The 22,009-nt window shown below is 39.2% G+C and overlaps 1 protein-coding gene across 3 annotated transcripts in view; it reads right to left on the bottom strand.

Annotated features, from left to right (window-relative positions):
* Positions 1-22,009, bottom strand: part of SORCS1 (sortilin related VPS10 domain containing receptor 1) — a 507,270-nt gene that overhangs the window by 190,371 nt on the left and 294,890 nt on the right. The window lies entirely within an intron of this gene.

Below are 22,009 nucleotides of genomic sequence, written 5' to 3' on the forward strand. Positions count from 1 at the left end.
TGACCTGAGCCGAAGGCAGACGCTCAACGACTGAGCCACCCAGGCACCCCTTGGGGCACCTGGCTGGCTCAGTCGATAGAGCATGCCATTCTTTCTTTTCTAAAGATTTTATTTATTTCCCCTAGTTGTGTCCTTTTGAAGATTATTAAAAGTAAATAAGTTAACAATAAAGAATTTAAGCAAGATCTAAACAGAAACTGTGTAACCTATCTGAGCAAAAGAAACAATATAAAAATAAATGTGATCCAACCTTTAGATGTAAATGATGTCATTTATAAAGTCCTACCTTCTCAAAAAGATGTTCTCCCGGGAAATACTATCAAAATAGTATCTTCAAGTTAGGGAATACTCCTCAAAAAATAACAGATTACATTTCTTAGACATGCTCAGTGATCCCTGGTTTGCCAGTTTACCCTGGCTCTCTGTCCCCTTCTGGCTTTGCATGTTTAATCCTCTGCATTCTAGAATATGATCAGGAGAGAATTTCAGGAGGACTCTGTAAAAGGCATGAATCTAAACTTTGCACAATTCCTCAAGTGAGCTCTCTAAGAAGAGGGGTCTTTGGCATAAAGCGTGGTCCACAGTAGGTCCGTCCATCTTCGTAAATAAACAAATGAATGAACAAATCAGTAAGTGAGGGAGTGAGTCCTCTTCATACCTGACTTTGGCTGAAAGCAGTCCATGGACCCCTGTGACACTGAGTCTGAGTCCTCTGGAACAAATCCCTGCTGCTGTACTTGGAGGCAGAGGAGGGTTGAGACAAGGGGAAGAGTGTGTCTTCAACAGGAAAGTAATTATTCTCTGTTCAGATCAGCCATGAGTGATTAGAACCAGCTTACTTATGCCTTCCAGGGTGTGCAGACACCGCACTGACTGCATCTGCAGATGAACTGTTTTCCATAGAAAGTCAATAATGGCAACACAGGCTCCCGCCACCCAACCCGAAGCAATCATTCATCATCCACTTTGGGAGAAGAAAGAAACTTTATTTGCTTTTCCTAGAGGTGACAAATGAACATGAAATGCAATTTATAGATTTAAAATATGTCACTTCTCCATTTTCTTGATATTAGTCCTTCTGACAACACAGTGTCATCAGAAATTAAATGCATCTTTACTCTCTTTGACTTGCTCCAGATTCAACATACGGCTACATGATGTGATTCTACAAACGGTTGCCTGGCAGCTTTCTTTCTGATCCTTCCAGGTGCCTACTGAGGACATTCCTGCCTAAGGAATACCGCTACTATTTAGTTTTCCAGATTCTTTTCCTAGTGCGCTGTTCTTGGAATTCTGCCATTTACCTCTTTAGACGTGGCGGGAGTTAATAAGGGGCAGCTTCACCACCTCCAGGAACATACCTTTCCCTACCATTCCTTTGGTCCTAAATCACAGAGTATTTATCTTATGTGTTGTTCATTACTTGTTTGCTCATTTGTCTACCGCCTGTCATTCATGGACTGTAATCACAAAGAGGTAATATGCTGGCGATATCTCTCTTGCTTTGCTCAAGGCTTAACTCAGGTCTAGATGCCTGTATCATAGGTGTGTAACAAATACTTTCCATAATGAGAATGACAATGGCAAAGGAAAATATCAGTAGTAGCAACGGGGCACTCCAGTTATCTAACCACTATATTTAAACAAGAATCTATCTATAAACACTATAAGAGGCTATTTGCAAACCTCTTGCTTCAATATCAAAAACAAATTAAGTAAAATTGAATGAGAGCAAGTAAATAATTTGCTGATCAATGTAGGTGGAAAACCTGCTTATTCCCAATGTGAGGCTGAGCATTTACCCTTCCCAGATGAGCAGAAGGTGAGAGCAATAAGTGCTTATCAGTTGGCTACTATTTGGAGGACAGTATTAGGGAAAGTTATACAGGATCCTAGAATGACCCAAGAAAAGAAAATCACTGAAGTACAAACAATAGCAAGAAAAGGACAGGCAAGTGATTAAATAGGAAAAAAAAAACCAAACAAAAAAACTTCGAATAAGTATACACTGATAGACTCTGTAGAAAGGTGGACTCAGTATGCAATCACTTGTCCTAAATCCCACTCCCACCCTCCCCCCACCCCTGCCAAACTCAGTGAAGCTCATCTAATGCACAATCCATGTTCATTAACACAAAATCGGGTCATTCAATACCAAGAAACCACGAGAACGTCTGGGCAACAGACCATCTACTCATGACCTGAAAGCTGATTCAATGAAATTGCAGGGAAACTTTGGCATTGTATTCTAAAGAGTTCATTGTGTGAGCTTACTTTTAAACTTTTTTTTTTTTTTCCTTAATGCTGATCCAAAGGCTTTGACTTTTTAGGGAAGAAAAAGAATTTTCAAGAAGTATATATTACAGTTTCAGTCCTTCACATGTCTCTTACTAGCCCTGTCAGAAAACTCTGCCTCTTAATTATTACATAACAATAAGCTATACTCCTTTTGCCCAACCCTATAGAGTACACAGAAAAAGATTGAGGTTCACCAGCAATTAGAGTGTATGGGTTACACTCCTTGGAAGACAATTCAATAAAGAAAGCTTTAAAAAGATTTCTTAGGGTGCCTGGGTGCCTCAGTCAGTCAGGCGTCCAACTCTTGGTTTTGGCTCAGGTCATGATCTCAGGGTTGTGGGATTGAGCGCTGAGCACAGAGCCTGCTTAAGATTCTCTCTCTCCCTCTCTCTCTGCCCCCACTCCCACAAAAAACAAGGTTTCTTATTTCTCTTGGAACTACTGAATATAATCCTCTCCTCTGACTCAACTTGGAGAATCTCAAACTAAAAAATAGCATTTCATGGTAAGTCCTTGCTTCCATTACTGAGGGTGAAACTGACCCCTCTCACAAAGGAAACATGCTCATGGATATGGGAGGTTTGATCTGCAGGCCTGAGCATGGGGATCTCAAACTACAGACCTATTTTCCACAAGAAGAGCCATGACCAAATCCTAAACCTGACCCTAGTCAATGTTGCCGTGAATGTGTACTTCTTCAGAGAAGACAAAGAAAGAGTGCATGTTTAGGGAAGGTCATTCATGTCAGGAGAAGAAGGAAAAACAAACTATAAATATATACTATAATCACAAGAAATAACACGGGGCCTGACTCCAAAGATGGATTTGAGTTTCATCTCTGCTATATATCAGTTATACCACTTTGAAGAGCTCATAGCTCACTTAATCTTTTCATGAGCCTGTTGTCTTGTTGAGAGTAGTGATACTATAAAAATGTTTACATTTATTGAGCATCTGCTGTGTACCAAACATTCTACTAAAACTTTAAAATACTACTTCATTAAATTGCTTAAAAAGACTTCAGGTAGATATTATGTCCATTTGGTAGATGAGGAAATAAGGCTTAGAGAAACGAGGCAATTAGTTCAAGGTCACACAGCTAGTCAGTGCTAAAGCTATCTACACATACACTGCGTGGGTTTATGTGTTGATTACATAAGATCATCTATGTGAAAGCAATGCTAAGTTTTGTGTTAATGTTACTATTATTACTTCCAAAAAATGGCATATTTAGTACTATATGTTTTGCAAAAATGTGATAGTTGAGTTCAAGAGAGAGGAAGGGGAGGGAGGGATGGGGAGAGACAGGCTGAGAGAGAGAGAGAGAGAGAGAGAGAGACTGTACTGTAAATATCTCATAAAAATATTGCCTAGATGGGAAAAGCAGGTTGGCAGTAAGGAATTAGGAGCTAGGTAATGGAGACTCTCAATAACGAAATGACTGGTAAGATATTCCTAAAGAAATAAAGAGTTTTTTGGCTCTAAAACATTTTTGCCTTTAAATATAAATCTATGAAATCAAAATACCCAGACCTGCTTCACACTCAGATTTTTCACAATGGCCCTGGCCTTCTTTTCCTCATCCTTCTAGTACCTCTCCTCCAGAAGCCTGGTTTTATGCTTTATCATAAGTATGGGTTACAAAAATATGACAGAAATGAGCAAAAAGCTCTGACGTAATAATAGCAATTCTCCAAGATATGTATACTAAAACCAGTAAGAGTCATCCCAGTGTAACTGGTTTTCTAGGAAACAGATCATATGACTAACTGGCATCTAAAAAAGTCACTTTGCCAGAGAAATAGCTATTGTCATACTAAGGGGATAGTAGGGAATATGGAATATTCATTAATGCTCAGCACTGTATCATCTGGTTTTTAAAAAATGTCATTTTAGAGGAAGAGAATGATGGACAAATTTGAGAAACATTTTTATTCTTGTAGCCACTATGGAGACTGATTAGATACCTTGAGAATATTTGAGCTTCCTTAAAAATCCCAGCATTATCCCATAGCCTCTGCTCAAACTCAATCAGAACACACCTGCATGGGCATTACAAGTCCCAGAGTAACTTCTCTCTTAAATCCCCTAAGATCTATAAATGCCAAAAGGTTACATCATTTTAAAATGTTAGCTGCTATCAGAAGGAGCGGCAATGCTTGGAGAGGCGGACATTCATCTTCTTTGCTCATGGGAAACTTTACAAGAAATGATGTTCATTTAATGATAAGAAATCTCTTTATTCCACCAGAAATGATAAAGGAGAAGAGGTGGGGAGGAAGAGAGAGCAAGAAGAGAAGCTATCGGTATATTTTAACACTGATTTAGGTGAGGGACACACCATTTTTGGTTAAATCTCTAAGTTGTGCATTTGATTTTAGAGTTTGAATAAATGTCAAGTTGAAAGTCAAGAGAATGAAAAGAAGAGCCCATAGGAATGAATCTATTCTAAAAATTAGTGGACAGAATGTATCCAGTCTTCATTCCTTGCTTTACTTGTACCATCATCCTGACAAGTATGTTTTAGTTTTACTTACTTATATTAATGCTTCATGGAAAATGGGCAACTATACCAGGGTGGATTGGGGAAGATTAATGAAGTCTCAGCCACAAGAGACCTTGCTAATGCATTTGGCTATTAAAGCTTTCCTGAGAAGACTGTGGAGACCACCGGGGGTTTCTCTCAAACGGGATTTGCAGATTAGTGAAGTGAGAATAGTCTCTGCAGCTCCACCACAAAGCTCCCAGGAAGATGGCACTGAACGGGAACATCCAGGAAGAAGTGCCTCCTGTTAACAAGGAGATCTGCTTCATGTCAAATTTTTTCTTAGTCCTTCAATTATTTAAAGACAGACACTGATCATTTCAAGTTGTTTTCGAGAGGCAGAAAAGGATGAGTGTGCTTAATTGACATGCCCCTGAGTGTAATTACATCATCTGCTGCTTTTCCTCTATACTTTCCTCCTTTCCTTCGGTCAGAGCAAGTCAGAGCAGGTGATATAGTAGTGCGGTGTTTTAAGAAGATGATTTTTTTTCATGATTACGGTTTCTAGGCAGTTCTATATCTTGGGCTAATTGCATCTCAAAATATGCATCTCATAAACAGCGGAACTGTTACAATATATTAAAGAGAAAAGGACCTCTGTCCCACTTACATATTGCTGTGTAACAAACTACCTCAGAACAGTGGTTTAAGCCAACTATTTATTTTGCTCATGGTTTTGTGGGTCAGGAATATGGGAAGAGCCCAGCTAGGCAGTTAGTTTCAAGTCCACATGATGTCAACTGTGGGGCTGGAACCGGAGGTTCAACTTCCAAGACGGCTTCTTCACTGATGTATCTGGCCTGAGCCTCTCTCTCTCTTTCTACATAGAAGGGCATTCTCTCCATGTGGTTTGAAATTCACAAAGCATTGTTTTTATGATTCTTGGATTTCGTCATTCGTGGCTGGCTTCCTCAAAGTGTGAGTGTCTTAAGAGCAAGTATTTCAAGAGACTCACATGGAAGCTGCAATGCTTCTTATGACCTGGCTTCAGAGGTCCCAGGACATCCGTTTTGTCACATTTGATTGGGTAAACAAGTCACCAATTCTGGGCTAGGTGTAAAGGGAAGGGAAAAATAGACTCTACCTCTTAAGGGAGGAAGAACACATACACGTGCATACAAAAGGGTGGCAAGAATTGGTGGCAGCCATCTTGGAGATTCATGATGACAACGATTTTCTGTACTATTTCACTTAAAATTAAAAGGAAGAGGATATGATAAAAAGTTTGTTATTATTATTATATTCAGTATGAATAGCAAGGTCTTGTGATCATAGCATATCTGACAGAGATATGACTTCATGACTTGAAGTTGTCAGATTTTTCACTGGGTTCCAGCTACCTTAAAATTTTTGAAGGCTGTACATTTCTAATCTGATATCAATTCAAGGTGAATATTTATTGAAGACCAAGTGATTTTTATTGTTAGTCAGTCACAGAGACATCAAGAGACCCAAGGTCAAGAAATTCCAGGCTGTGGATTTTTAGGGTGCATAAAATATCCAGATTAAATTACAGAAGGATAAATGTGTTTAAGGTCCATGAAAGTGTGTATAATTAAGTCATTATTAAGGGAGCCTATATCTACTATAATCCCATCATTTAATTAAGGATCTGATACTTTTTAAAAAATGGGTTTCTTAAGAACAAATAGTCCTTGTCTCTTTATGTTCACAACAAAAGCACTGATATCAATTACAATATAACCTATTGAAAGCAGAATACTTACTGTTCCCTTGGGTCTTAAAAAAAAACAACAAAAAAAACCAAACAACTGACTTTTAGGTAACCTTGGGCCAACAAAAAAAACAAAAGGCAATTTGGGTCTGAGGGCGAATGGTTGTATGGTAAATGTGTCCCAGAAACATACAGAAATTTTTATCATGGCGCAGGCCCATATAAAACCAATCAAAATTTTTATTTTATGTTTTTTTTATTTTATATGCATCCTGCTGTATAACTCAATTCCTACTGATACTATGCCAACCCTATAAAACCCTCATCTGCTCCAAGTTACTACCAACAGGGAATCCACGCTTTAAGAAAATAACCACAAAAAATCAGCGCTCTTGACTTTGGTGGTATTTCATAACACCCCTATTCAAAAGGAACAAAAGGGTTCTTAAAAAAAAAAAGTGTTGGGGGTTGCCTCGGTGGCTCAGTCAGTTAAACATCTGCCTTTGGCTCAGGTCATGATCTCAGAGTCCTGGGATCTAGCCCAGTGTCAGGCTCCCTACTCAGAGGGGAGTCAGCTTCTCCCTCTCCCTCTGCCCCCCACCATCCACTCATGAACTTGCTCCCTCTCTCTCAAATAAATAAAATCTTTTTTTTAAAAAAAGCATTCAAAAAGAACAAAAATTTTGTAACTCTGCAAACAACATGATCTTTTATGTATCTGAACTAATATCATTTATGAGTCTTGTCATCACAACTGCTCAGAAGTTAGCAACCCTTAACAATTAGACTGATTCTTAATCAAGGTGCTTTCATACAATCCAATCATAAAAGTGCCATTCTATTTTGTGACTACAAAAGCATTTCTAGACTGAGATTCTTATATATGATGAGTCGAATCCACCGATAAAGATAGAATCATTTACAAAGTTGGCTGATGTTGATTTAGGAGCTGCTTTGAGCATATGACAACTCACAGTCAATTTGGCTTTCTCTGAATGAATCCTAGATAGGGTGAACATATGTCAGAGTTTGTCTGGGACAGTCCTGGTTTAGTCATGTTGTATCATCATAAATATTATTCCTGACACTCAAAGATGTATGGTTTGGGCAGTAAATTAGAAGTCATCCTTTATTTGAAGTCATTTCTTTATCTGAAATCCTCAGAAAAATTATTACAAAAGTAGGTAACTGGGCAAATTAAAAACAAACAAAACAAATAAGAAACAGTGATTACATTTAATGAGAGAAAAAAAATCTTCAAACTCAGATAGACCCACACTTTCCTTAAAAGAATATACCAGGTATTATTGACCTTTCTCTGACCCCAGGGGCATGAAAATATATCTCAATTAATTCATGTTACTATGATATAGTAACACTTTCTGGAACTACTGAAGTGTGCTAAGCTCTCCACTGAACATGAAATAGTTCTCTGAGGTCAGATCATTCTTCTTATCCCACCCCTGCAGCCTTTCCACTGTCAGACAGACTCCTGCTAATTTAATAGAAACCTCTCTTCCACCTTCAGTCTACATAATTCTCCCAATGAAGGATTTTATTAAATTAGGGACACATGTCCAAAGTAAAACCTGTCTTAAAACCAATTTGGGGCGCCTGGGTGGTGCAGTCGGCTAAGCATCAGACTCTTGATTTCAGCTCAGGTCATGATCTCAGGGTCCTGGGATAGAGCCCCACATCGGGTTCCACACTCAGCGGGGAGTCTGCTTGAGATTCTTCCTCTCCCTCTGCCCCTCCCCCCATAAAAAGATACATCTTAAAAAAAAAAAAAGTTATGTTTTTCTAGAAACCATACTCAAACATGTGGATCATGAAGTGAAGCCTCACCTGCGAAACAGTGACTGGCTACTTCGCAGTTCTTAGATACTCTCGACTTAGGTTTGGGTGTTATGAGAATGACCGGTTCTTCTTTAGTATCCTCACCAATCATGGTCTTTTCCTCCAAAGGCTACACATTAACTGTCGGGCTGCAGCTCAGTCTTGCTACCGGAGGCCCCCTCAACCCTGGTCCTTCCTCAATTCACAAACAGCTGGTACTGGACCTAATTCCTTCAATTCAGAATAAAAGGATGAAGACAAAGAGCACCCCTAGTGATAGGAGTCCAGGTGTTTAAGCTACTCCGCAAGCTTCTAGCTTTTGCTAAATACGAATGTGCCAATGATACGATAATTTTGGTTTTTAATTATTCATCTTGCTTTAAAATTTAGTATTTCTCTTCAAATACGAGCAAGAATTACATGTATTCATTACCGTAAACTTTGAAAAATGCTTCAAAAAGTGCTTAGGGAAAAGAAAAAATCATTCAACCATCACTAGGCAGAGATAATTATCACTCGTGTCTTGCTGTTTGCTTTCCCAATCTTTGTTTCTATGCAAATATAGATATACAGAAACATATATAATTGGGGGAGGGGAAGAAAGGGGAAGAGAGGAGAGAGGGAGAGAGTGAAAAGAGATTTATATAGTGAGAGAGTACCGTGTGATACTTTGTTTTTTTAACCTGTTTTCCTCATTTTAAAACTATGCTGCAAACATTTTCCAGGATATTAAATATTCTCCTGTGTTATTACATTTTATCGGCTATATAGAATTTGATTGTATGGATACGCCACTATGTAATTAATCCCTTATTAGAAGGTGTCCAAATTTCACTAATATAATCTTATGACCAATGCATACTAATATTTCTGTCCATCAGTTATTAATCCTTCAAGTAATTTCCTCAAAGTAGAATTTATGGATCAAGGAACGTGAATTCTGTAAACCCCTTTGATTCATATTACCAAATGTCTTTCTGAAAAAGAGAGTACTAATTCACAGTTCCTTGGCAGGGCCTGGGAAGTACCTAACACCAACACAGGTTTTTTTCTCTCTTTTTATAATGTTTTCTAAGCTGACTGGGGGAAAAAGGCATATTTTGCATCAATACACATTACTAATGATAGCGAATTTTCCCTTCCTCCCTTTCTTCCTTTTGTCAATTGTGTTTAGTCATTTGAAGATCCTCATTTGGTAGACTGCCAGTTCATATTTCTTCTCCATTTTAAATCATGATTGTGTCTCTTTTTCTTATTGATTTGTATAAATTGCCATTCTGACCTCATTGCTTATTTATAACAGTGCCTAATGTGTTTTTATGCACGTTTATACATGTTTCCTGTCCTTATCTAAGTTTCTGGAAAAAGCAATGTAGTATTATTCTGCATATATTATATACACATACACATAGGTGACCTCAAGTGAGTATTTCAAGTTTGAAGACAAGTTCCTAAGAGATTAGAAACTAGCACTGCACAACATTTCCGCAATTGTGTTCCCTGAATAAAGAAGCTGCAGAAAAATGTTATTTCTCCATTTTTCACTATGCCATCAATTCGCAGGCAAACCTTTCTTGCCACCCATTTACTGCAAATTGTAAGATGTTAAAAAATAGTTCACTCACAAAGAAATTCAAATTGGGTAAACTACTATTTAAGAAGATTTTATACATCCATGATGTTTTCGTTTATGCATGATACAGCACTTTACAAATGTGAATTAAGATATTCCAACTGGAAACTGAAGCAAACCTCAAGGGAGTGAAATTAGGCAGGGTGGGGTATGATGATGTCAAGATAATTTCAGAGCATTTTTGGCATTTCTATGGCTCACACCTAAGGACCTAGTTCTCAGGGCTCAATTCTCAACTTCATACCACAGGATAAGCAGATCTCCTAAGCAGTGAGCATGAGCTTGTGTTGAGTATTAACCAACTTCGTCTCAAACATATGAGATAACGTAAATTAAACAATTTTTCCTCTTTGATACAACTTACATTCAAGTCATACGTGAGGCATTAAATGGAACAGTATGATCTGTTTTATTTACAGGCTATTTCAATAAAAATACTCTCAATAATTAAAATTCTTACAATCCCTTTTCAGGCATTTCGAGGATAGAAAAATATGACTCTTGGAATATAGAGTTAGTTAGTTAGTTAGTTAGTTTGTTTGTTTGTTTTGAGGGAAAATTGTCACTCCTTGTAGGGTGGCCAGATGTTTTCCATTCAACCATTCATCCCTATTTCTTCTTCTCCTTCTCCTTCTTTTTTTTCTCTCCAACTTATTTAGGTAGTTTCAGGTACCAAGTGATAGCTATTGTGCTTAAGACTAGAGAGTAAATGATGAATGAGACACTGAATGCCTTACAAAACTGAATTCTTCTACAGCCAGCTCTGATACAGAAGTGACAGACAAAATTCCATGGGAAGAGTGCAAGTGCATCAATACTGGTACATACAAAGTAATGTGAGAACACAGAGGAGCACCTGTGTTCCAGTTCTTGGAATGAGGGAAGGAGCTACAGAACACTTGACACTAAAGGGGTTTTGAAGGTCATGCCAGTATGTCACAGAAGGGACAGGGAGGATTTCATGGCAGAGGAGTCCGCAAACAAGGACAGAGCAATGTGAACAGGTACTACATGTTCAGGTAAGAGCAAGTTCCTCAGTGCAGCAGAGGATACCTAAAGCAGTCCACAGTCAAGTTCAAAGAGCTTGACTAGCCGTGGAAAGGGATTTTGACTTAAATGGCAAGAGAACCTATTTATTCTGAGCTATCCACTCAGGTTCAACACAGGAAAATACAGGAAATGGAAAGACCATAGCTCGTTTAGGATGTTCACCTTGGAGGTAATAAAGAGGTCGGATTAAAGAGAAGAAAATACAGAGTCAAGGAACTCACTTAAGAGGTTCTTGCAATGGTTCATCGAAGAAAAGTTTGTCAGGAACATACCCAGACAATCCTAGACCAGATAAAAGTATCCCTAAAGTTGGTCGTGTAAGCATTTCCACAAGGATTCTAATCCACTGGGATTCTAATTATACTTTATAGTTATTTCCAGCTAAATTTATAAGTACTGGAGATTCTAAAAAGGATTTTTTAGAAGCACACCACTTGGGAAATTACAGCTAAGTCTGATAACCAACACTCTTCAAGGATCTAACAGGGGGGGAGAATAAACGTATGTCTCCCCAATTTAACACTTGCCAATGTAAATGAGCACATGTGCCTTTTCAGTGTTCAACAAATTCCTCAAGCCCACAGAATGTGGAATTGCCACAAAGGAAACCATCAGGATAAAAAGAATAATTTCAGTGAGAGACTTTTTTTCCTTGGCCAGTAGCACAGTAAAATGCAGAGGTTAAAACCCCCTGGTCCAAAGTCGACTCTGACCAGCACCCAAGTTCTGTTTGGTGTAGAAAACCTTAAATTTTCCAATAACATGCAGACTTACAGAGACCCTATTCCCAAATGGTCATAATCAACAAGAGATTGAGAGCTGCCAACCCTGATAGAGGTCATATGTTTTCCAGTTTACCACAGTCCACATCATCCTTTGTCGCTTTCTGTTGGTACTTGTCATTAATATAAGAAAAAAAAAAAAAAGACAGCATAAACTCAGAGCTAAAATAAAAGAGAAGTACTGCATCTTTGTTGCTGTTCAAAATGGGACAACAACAGATTGAGAGGACAAGGAGCACATTAGACACTGAGGATATTCCTCACTTCCCCCAGTTCATATGCTCTCTCTCATTTTTTCTTTCTTGAAATAAAGTGCCTGTGCTCAAAAAGTCCCTTGTCACTTAACTCATCTACAGTTAACTGTTCAAACCAATAGGTATTCAAATTGAGACTCCTATAGGTACTATGAACACAGGCTTCACTTGGGATCCCAGTTGGGTTTCTTATTAGTCATGTGACCTTGGGAAACCACTTCTTATGTCTGATCCTTTATTTCCATGGCTATGAAATAGGGCTAAAAATTTACTTACTCTTCACAGAGTAAGTGTTTATGATGATTAAATGAGGCCAGAGCAATGAGCACAGCATTTTCTTAGCAAAATTGTTTTAATACTTAAAAAAAAAATTGTTATATAAATCTGAGGAAAACTAGCATAAAGAAAAAAAAAGGATTCCTTTGGTTTACTAAAGTCTCTAGAGAGCACATTCTGAAGCAAAACAAGGGAAATCATGTGTAACATCTGCCAAACGTATTAGAAGACAGAATGCATTTTTGTTCATGGAGCTTCTCAGAAGCAGGGCTCTGTGAATGCACCTTGGGAAGTACTGGTCTACCATCTACATTGCTGGCTCAGAGAAGACACATGACAGTTGTCAGTTCCCTCTTACAACTCCCTCTAGCTTCTGTGGCTTTAGATCACCCTCACTACTTTCAAATTTATCTGTGAGAATAAGAAAATAATCAGAATGGGAACACTGAGCAACAGATCAGGTGATGTTGTTGCTGGCTACAGATGTGGGAGGAAGTCGTGGTTTTGATGATCTTTCTTGTCTGGAGAGATGACTATATCTGCATCTATTCTGAGACCTTAGAATAATGGACTTTTCTGTTATCTTTGGAATTTGTGGGGAAAAGATGTTTGCTACATGTACCTGAGTTATCCAACATGAGGAAGTTAAAAAAAAAGTTGCTACAACTATGGGACTAGGAAAGAGGTCCGCTGTTCCCAATCGGGATGTTCTGTGAAGGTAGGGGACCTGCAGGAGAGGACATGGGGAAAGGCAGCATATACTTGGATGGGAAACTGGGTTCTATTTCTGCCACTGTCTAGTTCTGGGGCACTGGGAAAGTCCCTTAACTTCTCTGAGCCCAAATACATCCTCTTAAACTGCTGGGTTGGAACAGAAAGATAGTTTCTAGTATCTCTTTTGGTTCAAACATTATATAATTTTTCTAGGGTGAAAGGTACATTCTAGTGAGATTATGGGCATATCAAATTCTAGTGAATCAAATCCTCTCTACCTATAAACAGCAGTACCTTTTCCAAAAATACCATTCTTCATCTTTAATCGATCTTTTTCTGGTACTAAACTCTGGCATTGGAGTCTTAAATTCTGCCATTAGTTAGGAGAATGTATAAGGACTGCCTGTTATTTCCAAGAAGCCTGTGCTGCTTCTTTGTGTTAAGTGAAGAACTGCTTAATTTACATGTTGGCAGTTCAGATTTTCTGAAATCAAGGTAAACTGATGGTACCAAAAGCAGCCAAAAGAAGTTTGTGCTAAATGGAAGCTTTAAACTGTGGAAAGTTCAGTAACCTTCTAAATCTAAGATCACAAATTTTTAAGAAGATGTATATCTTCTTGACATACAGCATTTCTCACCAGTTCCTTTATCAAATTTGTTTTCTCCCTGAAGGTAAATTCTAGTGCTGCCTTCTACCCGTAAGTCCCATCCCACCCAGGCTCAGTTGCCAATGATACGTATAAGATTATATTTACTTCTTTGAGCTAAAATGTAAAGGTCACTCTGTTTATTAAAGCTCAGCCTTGAGGCTAAATCTTTTTCTTCACTTTTCCCGGGGTAAAGGAGGGAGCGAGAGACAGAAAGACAAAGAAGCATGGGGAACAGAAACTTTCACTGATTAATTGATCTGAAACAGAGTTCGCTGGATCCTAACCAAATTTAATTTGGCTCATCCACAGTTGAACCAGAATTTTCACTTTGAACCAAGAATAAATCTTACATAGAAGAGATAGCACCTTTTTTTTTTTTTTTTGATTTGATAACCACTTTTCTCACTGATATATCACCTTCTCTCTAAGAGATTCAGTAAGATTACCTACTGGGAAAAACAGTGCCATTTTGTTCTGGCTCTTTTTGTCTGCATCTAGTGCATCAAACACCTCTGCACACTTTTGGAATTCATAGGCAATAGGATCCAACCCAAATTTCCATTTTTCAAATATAACATTTGGCTAAAGGATGTTTTACTCTAAGACTGATTGAAAAGTAAACTGCATGATCCTGCTAACTCTTGGGAATCTTGACCTGAAAAACACCCCATCTTTTCAGTTTACAGCACTATGCTTAGGTGATTTTCATGAAAACTGCACAGATTTTCTTCTAAGCTCTGAATACAACCCTTTTCCAATTTAGTCTCTTGCTGAAGAGGTTTTTAGCTGTACCAGAATATCTGAAAAACAGAGGATAGGAACAAACAACCAGGTGCATCCATGAATTTTTAAACCAGGTCTGTTGAAAAACATGCAAAACAAAACCCCTCCTATCACCCTTGGGGTAAAACATCAATCTGAATATTATCCAGGATCATCTCTGTTATGTGTCTACACTAGCCCCAGACAGATGGCCAGTTTGCTTTTACCACCTTCAAATCCATGCAGCCAGACCTACCCAGCTGATCGATCTCTCAGGCTGGGGTTCTGACTGAGTAGTCTGGACACCCAGGAAAATGGTACACCCCCAGAGTTGTGCAAGGATAGAGAAAGCAAAGCTAATCACACAATCCTCCAAAACACACACACACTTAAAAAAAAAAAAAAAAAAAAAAAAAAAAAAAGCAGTAGGCACAGATTGGCCAAGAAGTAAAGCTACCTAACACACAAATAAAAAGTTTATTTGACCTTTTTTTGAAATATGAGGTACCATTTCTTAAAGGTCCTAAACGGAGAATTGCCTTTGGTCACTTTACTTTTCCATTTCCTGCATGGAAGCCTACAATTCCTAGATTCAGGCAAGGATCCCACGACCGAAGACAAAACCATTACATGCATTTCCTCAAATGTTGCATTGGCAAAAGGGATCAAGCAGGCCTTAGTACAGAGCATGGGAATCATCTGCCAGCCCTATTTCGCTGCAACTTAACACAGACCGAGCTTCTGATGGTGATGCACTGTTGCAACTGGATGCATTATCTCATTTGTAACTGACCTACAGTGAGTGGTGTATCCCAACACTTCAGCTCTAAGCTAAGGCTCCAATCTCTCAAGCAAGAAATAATCTTATTTGTGAACATTAAATGTACAGATAGGACTCGCATACCATAGGAAGTAATTGCTCACCTCCATGAATCATTTTGAAAATAAAAATGTATTCCCAAATAACACTAAATAAAGAACATATGAATGCAAGCCTTCCTAAATGTTGGTATCTCTGTTTTCCAGAACATTTCTAAGACTATAAACAAAATTATATACAAGAGGTTACTGTGTCTACACATTCTAGTTCACCAATGAACCACTGACACCACAAACTGAGGGGCCAAAAAGTAAATAGGTTGTAGGTCAATCTTGAGAAGAAAGAGGGTCCCCTCTGCCCTCAGTGGGCTGGGCTGGGTGACACTCTCTGTCCTTCAGAAGCACGCTGGATGTAATACCATCCCTGAACTAACTGCTCAGTGTTATTGCTGCTTTACTTATATGTTTTCTTTACCAGACTGGGGTATCCATAGCAGACTTAGAATCCTTCATCTTCCTCTAGCGCCTTCTGCACAATAAGTTGTTAATATATGGTGACAGAGTGGACAGAAACAGAATTTTATTTCGTATTTTAGGATGATTTACTCATTACTTAATTCATTAAGTTTTTAAATGGGCACTTAATATTCACATATTGTTCCTAATTTTAAAGATAGCAGTTGGAACAAAGGAAGAAAGGGAAAAGAGGAAAATGAGGAAGCAAACAGAATAGGGAAGGAAGGGAGAGAAGGAAGGGAGTAAGAACATCTCTAAACAGAATTGTCTGGGGCATTAAACTAAATCTCTGTATGTGTGTTATGTAGTAACCATAAGTAGACTGTAATTTTGATTTTTTTACTAATTCACAGATCATATTAATAAGTAAATATCATCAGCCCTTAGTATGGGCTAGGATTTGTTCTAACAGCTTTATATATATTAACTCTTGTAAGCCAAAAATTCTGAGGCAGCTATTAGTAATATCATTTTACAGATTAATAAACTGAAGCACAAAGAGGTTAAGTGACCAGCCCAAAATCACACATACAAAGTGGCCAAACCCAGATTTAATGTAAGCATCTAGCTCCAGAGTAAGGTTTCCACCCAATACGCTATACAGTCTCACTGTGAATGTATAAGCATTTACTGAGCACACTCAGAGATCAACTTAGTCAGGCACGTGAGGGATAGATATGTCTAAGTCACTACCTCATAACACCTTCTACCTTCAGTTCCTTTACTGAGTGTATATGGTATTTTCTAAAATAGAAGGTAGCAACCCAAGATTAAAGACAAAATCTCAAATGGGGTATAGATACTGCAGAAGCAAAATGTTGGAAGGTGTTTTTTAAAGATTGCCTAGACATAGAAAGTATCATGAGGCCGGAAGGTAAGCTTGGCCTCAGGGAGGATCTGCCTGGAGAGAAGGTAAAGAAAAGTATACAGATGCTCCGCAAAACTTGACTTTATACAATTAAAAAAAAAATTCAGATGACACAGGGAGGAAAGGGCCACCCCTTATTCGGGGATAATCTCGTCCCTCTGATAAGGAAGGCTGAGCCACTTCTCTTATCACCTGATTATGTACATGGGCCTCATTGTCCATAACGTAAGTTGGAACCAACCTACAGCACAGATCTTGGGCCTAGGCCTTTGTTCACTAAAGCAAAATCACCTAGCTTGCAAGATTTAAAAGAGGACACTTAACAATTGTGCTAATAGATAAAAAAACACGGTTTGAGAATGAGGGATAGTCTTCTTGATGGAACAGATTTAATGACACAATCATTCCTGTCAATGCCTTTACAAGGAAGTACATTTTACTGGATAAAAGGAGCACATACTTACATGAAGATATTGAACATTGGGGAAATATGCAAGGTTGGGGCACCAAATTTACTCATATATGTATTACAGTAGGCTACATACTCATTCACCTACACATGCACATGCAGAAACACATACAATCTTGATGCCTGGCAGTGGTCTGCACTCGCACAATACTTGGTGTGTTTGAATGGTTAGATTATGTCCTCTTTTTTTTTTTTTTTTTTTTTAAAGATTTTATTTATTTATTTGAGAGAGAGAGTGAGAGACAGAGAGCATGAGAGGGAGGAGGGTCAGAGGGAGAAGCAGACTCCCTGCCGAGCAGGGAGTCCGATGCGGGACTCGATCCCGGGACTTCAGGATCATGACCTGAGCCGAAGGCAGTCGCCCAACCAACTGAGCCACCCAGGCGCCCCAGATTATGTCCTCTTGATGGCACTGCTGAAGGTTGTTCGTCAGAACCCAAGCTGTTCTGGCTACTGGTGACACTCAGTATCTCTGCTCCAACATCTATCAGCTCTTTAGGCCTCCTTATCTCAATGACACATCTTGGCTTATCTCCAGCTAGTATATTGTTTATTGATTGATGTGAATAAGGTAGGGAGAGTAGAACATTCTCTGAAAGTTATGAACAACTGATAAAAGAAGTTCTGAATGCAGTATCTGTAGAATTGTTAACAGCCAAGGGATGCAATGAGATAAATTACTGTGCAACTTCTCCCGCGCTCCCACTCTAGGCTTGCAGCAGAGAAGGTTTCCTCTTACAGCTGATTTCTACAAGGACATTTTTCATATCAAAATCTCCAAACATCCACTGTATAGATGATTTGTGGGAGTGAAACTGACATGCAACCATTTAACAATCAGCCTATCTTACAGGTTAAATTTGAGGAGGATATGGGGCCAATTTGTGGAGACTGTCATAAAAGGAGGGTATTTAGAAACCTGTTATTTCATTAGAAAGAGGAAGTGTGTTGGGCAAGGCACAGATAAGTCAAACAAACTGATGGGAGAGAAAGAGCGAGAAAGTACTCGCCAAACTTGCCGCATCAAAGAAAATCTCTTATTCAAAAAAAAGGTGGGGGACACCGTGCCGAGAGACTAATTCTGCTAGCTGCCATATCACAGCAGTAGTTTGGAAACATAATTAACAACTGTGTGTATGGAAATAATTAATCCCATGCTCTTGGGGAAAATGTACGGTGAAATGTTTTCTTTCAGAAGAAGATGGATGGCATCTTGGGATCTGGACATCTGGAAGCAGTGCTGGAGGAGAAACTTTAAGATCGGTGATGTCATGGATAAAGCTTGCATGTTCCTTGGATGCCATCTGAAACGAGATGAAGGAAGGTATGCCAGCTACAGACACACCCCAAAACCCAAAAAGAATTCTGTTTTAGGAAAGCAAAACATCCACTGATAGCCCTCAAATCCCATGGAAATCTAAGGTCAGGTAATACTATTCTCAGATTCAGAGGACTTTGTGTTTAAATAGCCTGGGCAAAATCCCTTCCCAGAAGTCTCTAGTAAACCTTAGGTATTTAAAAAGTTTTATCAGTGGGAAGAACATCTTAGAGTCTCTGAAGGACAATGTATGAATGTGGGAACACTTGAAATTCTTCAGGGTGCAGATTCCACCTGCCTCTTGGTCTTTTAAACCAGGACTTCACTGAATATAATGGTAATTTTTTTGCCTGGTGTTCGCTAATCTCAAGTTTTCATATCCCAGTATGCTTGGACTTGGACTCTTTGAAGTCCCTGATTGCAGTCCTCATACATACTTCTTCCTGTCTCATGCAGAGTGCATACTGTAGACTGGTGTTTCCACTAGGTAGTAGGTTACATTAATTAATTTCTCTCAGACTCGGTTGCCTGGGGATAGAAATGCATCCTCTTTTTCAGAGATTGCTGCTTTGGGCTCCTAAATCTGTGCACCTTCACTCCTGCCCTCTCTGACTCTCCAAAATAAATGTCTGATCATGTCCATTTTCTGCCTAAAATTTCTAATACATTTTCATCCTTTTCAGCATGATATTTAAACTCCCCGATATTGTACACAAAACCATTTATGATCTTACCCCCACCTCCCTCTTCAGCCTTGAATAACTATTTCCCCCATAAACTCAAAATTCTTGTCACAAACTGTCTTTGAGACCATGAGTGTTCTTTCTCACTGGTGTTTGACATACATACTTTTAGCTAGACATACTTTCTCATCTCCCCTAATTCTTTATTTTCTTAATCTCATTTGGAAATCTCTTGAAATACCTTTCCTGACCCTCTGCCTACCTTAAATCTGGATCAAGTACTCTCCATGGGCTTATTTAAGGAACCCTGACTTGTATGTGACAAAATCCTTAGAAATTATGTATTTACTGGAGGGGCGGAGCAAGATGGCGCAGGAGTAGGAGACCTGGATTTCGTCTCCTCTCAGGAATTCAGCTGGATAGGGATCAAACCATTCTGAACACCTACAAACTCAACAGGAGATTGAAGAAAAGAAGAGCAACAACTCTCTCATCAGAAAAGCGACCACTTTCTGGAAGGTAGGACGTGCGGAGAAGTGAATCCGAGGCGATATTCGGGAGGATAGATGGCGGGGGAGGGGGCCTCCGTCGGCCGCTTCTGGCAAGTGATAGAGCCATGGTGCACAAAATCGGAACTTTTAAAAGTCTGCTCCGCTGAGGGACGTCACTCTGGTGGCTAAGCAGGGGGTGGAACCCTCCGGGACAGTGTGGTCTCAGGACCCTCGGGGTCACAGAAAGACCGGGGGTGCCTGAGTGCAGCAGAGCTCCCAGGTATCGGAGCAGGGAAGCCAGCTGCAGAGACAGAGCCGAGGCGCGGGCTCTCAGCTTGGGGTTGCCCTAAATCGTGATCTGCGGCACAGTCGGGCCACTGCTCCTCAAGCAGGGACCCAACAAGCGGCAGATCCGGGGAGACTCACCTTCCTCCCCCAGGGGGAGCCGCGCAGGAGTGCACCGCAGGGATCTGCTGGGTTTGCAGACTCCACCCGGGGTTGGGTGCCAGAGATAGAAACGCACGGTCACAGGCCGGGTGAGCACGGAGTATGGCTGGAGACCGGGGAGACGGGAGTGACTGATGGCTTTTCTCTGGGGGCTCACTGAGGAGCGGGGCCCTGAGTTCTCGGCTCCTCCGGGGCGGAAATTGGGAGGCCGCCATTTTCACTCTCCGCCTCCAAAGCTGTACGGAAAGCTCGCAGGAAACAAAAGCCCGGAGAGCAAACCCGAGCAGATTACTTAGCCGGGAGGGGGCAAGAGTGGGGCAATTCCGCCTCAGGCAAAGACATTTGGAAACCACAGCAACAGGCCCCTCCCCAGAAGATCAACGAGAACAGCCAGCCAAGACCAAGTTTATCGATCAATTAGAACGGCAGAACTCCAGCGCTAGGGGAATAATGCACATAGAATTCATGGATTTTCCCCATGATTCTTTAGTCTTTCAAAGTTAATTTTTTTTTAACTGTCTTTTTTTTTTTTGAATTTTTCTTTTTCCCTTTTTCAACCAACATCTTATCAATCCCTTTTTTAAAAAAACATTTTTATTTTTCATTTTTAGAGTCATATTCTATCACTTCATAGGAGTTACCTGTATTTTTGGCATATATATATAAGTTGTTCTCTCTTTAAAATTTTGAGATAGTTTCTTCTAACAGATTAAAATATACCCTAAATCTCTAGTATATGGTGTTTTCTATTCCCCTGCCTGATCACATTCTCTCCCTTTTTTTATCTTTTTTCTTTTTTTAATCCTCTTCTTTCTTTTTTCAAACAACTTCTTATCAATTCCTTTTATAAAATTTTTTATAATTTCCATCTTTACAGTCATATTCCATCCCGTCATCATATCAACCCTTATTTTTGTACATATATAAGTTTTTCTTTCGTTAAAATTTTGGGAGGCACTTTCTTCTAAAAGACCAAAATACACCCCAAATCTAGTGTGTGGCACTGATATATACACCAGCCTGATCATATTTGATCACATTCTGTTTTTTTTGTTGTTATTGCTGTTTTGTTTTGTTTGTTTTTATCTTTTTCTTTTTTTTCTTTTTTTTTTTTCCCTCTCTTTCCATTTCTTTTTCCACTGCTTCAGGTCTTTTCTGATTTGTTTAGAGTATATTTTCTGGGGATGTGGTTACTCTGCTAGCATTTTGTTCTCTCATTAATCTATTCTCCTCTGCACAAAATGACAAGACGGAAAAAATCACCTCAACAAAAAGAGCAAGAGGTAGTGCCGACTGCCAGGGACCTACTCAATACGGACATTAGTACGATGTCAGATCTAGAGTTCAGAATCATCACTTTAAAGATACTAGCTGGGCTTGAAAAAAATATGGAAGTTATTAGAGAAACCCTTTCTGGAGAAGTAAAAGAACTAAAATCTAACCAAGTAGAAATCAAAAAGGCTATTAATGAGGTGCAATAAAAAATGGGGGTGCTAACTGCTAGGATAAATGAGGCAGAAGAGAGAATCAGTAATATAGAAGACCAAATGATGGAAAATAAAGAAGCTGAGAAAAAGAGAGATAAACAACTACTGGATCACGAGGGCAGAATTCGAGAGATAAGTGATATCATAAGACGAAACAACATTAGAATAATTGGGATCCCAGAAGAAGAAGAAAGAGAGAGGGGGGCAGAAAGTATAATGAAGCAAATTATAGCAGAGAACTTCCCTAATTTGGGGAAGGAAACAGGCATCAAAATCCAGGAAGCACAGAGAACCCCTCTCAAAATCAATAAAAATAGGTCAACACCCCGACATCTAATAGTAAAACTTACGAGTCTCATAGACAAAGAGAAAATCCTGAAAGCAGCTCAGGAGAAGAGATATGTAACCTACAATGGTAGAAACATTAGTTGGCAAC

The sequence above is a fragment of the Mirounga angustirostris genome, unplaced genomic scaffold (genome assembly GCF_029215605.1).
Source record: "Mirounga angustirostris isolate CCGP_5_RB_7025 unplaced genomic scaffold, mMirAng1.0.hap1 SCAF_6, whole genome shotgun sequence".
Taxonomy (NCBI): domain Eukaryota; kingdom Metazoa; phylum Chordata; class Mammalia; order Carnivora; family Phocidae; genus Mirounga; species Mirounga angustirostris.